Source organism: Schistocerca piceifrons, chromosome 10, assembly GCF_021461385.2.
Source record: "Schistocerca piceifrons isolate TAMUIC-IGC-003096 chromosome 10, iqSchPice1.1, whole genome shotgun sequence".
Lineage (NCBI taxonomy): Eukaryota > Metazoa > Arthropoda > Insecta > Orthoptera > Acrididae > Schistocerca > Schistocerca piceifrons.
In genome coordinates, this window is record NC_060147.1 from 122,713,337 (window position 1) to 122,715,392 (window position 2,056).

Genomic DNA, 2,056 nt, shown 5'->3' on the forward strand with positions numbered 1-2,056 from the left:
TCTGTCCTAAGCGAAAGCTTAAAACGTATACATCCGTTACAACCTTAATTCATAGTTAGGGTGACCATATTTTCTTCGGACAAAAGCGGGACTTTAATACACTTTCTTGGCCAAAAAGGGGAACAATTTTTATTTCTCGTTAAATATCACTTTTAATGCTAACATTTCTTCTTCCTCTTCAAATATAGCCTTCACTGATATTTGTGTGGGTGTGTGTATGTGTGTGTACAAAACCAAACAAAGAATGGAAAGACTGGAAAGAAGTACATTTCGAGTTTTCAGAAATTTACCTATTAAGAAATGTAACATTTATAGCACAGAATGTAGAAAGACGTACAGTAACAATGGCTACAAAACATGTTCTTAGTGACCACAAGGAATTTATGGTTTTGTGGATTCCACACTGCGATCATATTTCTTCGAAGATGAAATTTCATTCAGCAACTCAGGTTTGCCTTATAGGTATGAATAGAAGTCAGTGCAACTGTATTTACTAAAGTTTAAACAGGTTAGTAAAATACACGCTCCTCATTGTAAATCTACTCCTCTCATCTGTGCACTGTGACGATAGTAAGCTGAAAACTCTTTCAACATTTGCGTTGTGGGCAGGGAGTGAAAAGAAGTACTGCGCTATATTAAGCGATTCTCTGAACTGTTCATTACACTGGCAAGATCTGAAAAACCTACACCATTTTTCATGTGCCATCAACTGATTCCATTGTTCACTGTCTGTTTCCACTTGTTGTTTTACAAATGACTGTATATGAACTGTTTCATCAAATAAGAGGCTGTCACTTACTAGAATGCCCTTTTCATTTAACCATATTAAAGTATTTTCAACTACTGATCATTCTGGTGGTTCTGTGAGCATCATCCATGAGAATACAGAAAACTCAGCTATTCCCTGTAACCACGAGGATAAATAGTCTACTGAAGCATCATAAAACGTTGATACTGCTATGTCAAATTTCTTGACAGACTCGTCATCACAATCATTCAGCAGTTTTTTTACACTTAGTGGTACAAAATGTTCATGTTTCCTTGAATTTAGACTCGACAAAGCTTTATTTAAGACTGCTAATACTTCACATATGGAATTATTCTGTTTCTCAATGCTCAGAATGGATTGTTGGAAAACATTCATTTGTGAATGTACAAAAAGTAAATAACATTCATTTATAGGATCACTGAAAAAACTCTTTAAGATTGCAGGGCACTTTGTAGACTGTGACAAAAAGTAAGATTTCAAAGAGTCATACATTTTCAAGATCCTTTCTATGTCTGGCAACAATGAAAGCCACCTTGTTTTGGAAAAGGAAAGTAAATTTTTGTAAGTGACACCAACAAATTCAGAGAATTCAGTGAGTTCTGCAACAAGAATAGAAAAAATATGAAAATGGTTGTACAACTTAGTGACATGCAGTCAACGTCAACAGGTAAAACATCACAAGCCCTTTGAAGTGTGTTATGAACAACATGTGCTGGACAACCTACGCCAACAATGTTAGAGGTTTTTTAATTTTTCTTTCAGATGTGTGAAAACATTATTACCCTCTTTCTTCATTAATCCCCCAAAATTACAGTTAGTATTGTCTGCACCAAATGCAACACACTTTGAGATGATACTGAAAGACTGTATAACATGAGAAAGATAAATGGAAATTGTTTCGGACTTTTAGTTCTGCAATTCATCAAGATCAAGCAATTTCGTCTGCAGTGCACCCTCACTTACAGAACAAATTTCTGATGCCCATGGTTGCTAGCATCAGCAGACATTGAAAAGTATTTTGCACTGTTTACAGCAGCTATTACCTGTTTCTGGGAATGCGGAGCTATAACATTGTTGATAATTGCTTCACACATTGTTCTTCCACAGGAAACATTTTCTGCAATCTTAGAATCAGGAAATTTTTTTTTGTTTAGTTGAACACTGCAGTCATTAGAACGATAGCTTTGGTGGTGTTTAACAACATGGAATGACAGGGTTCCTTCTGCTGCAGCTACGTTTTTCTGTTCCTGTGTATTTGAAGTTACAAAATATCTCGGCATTTTTTGC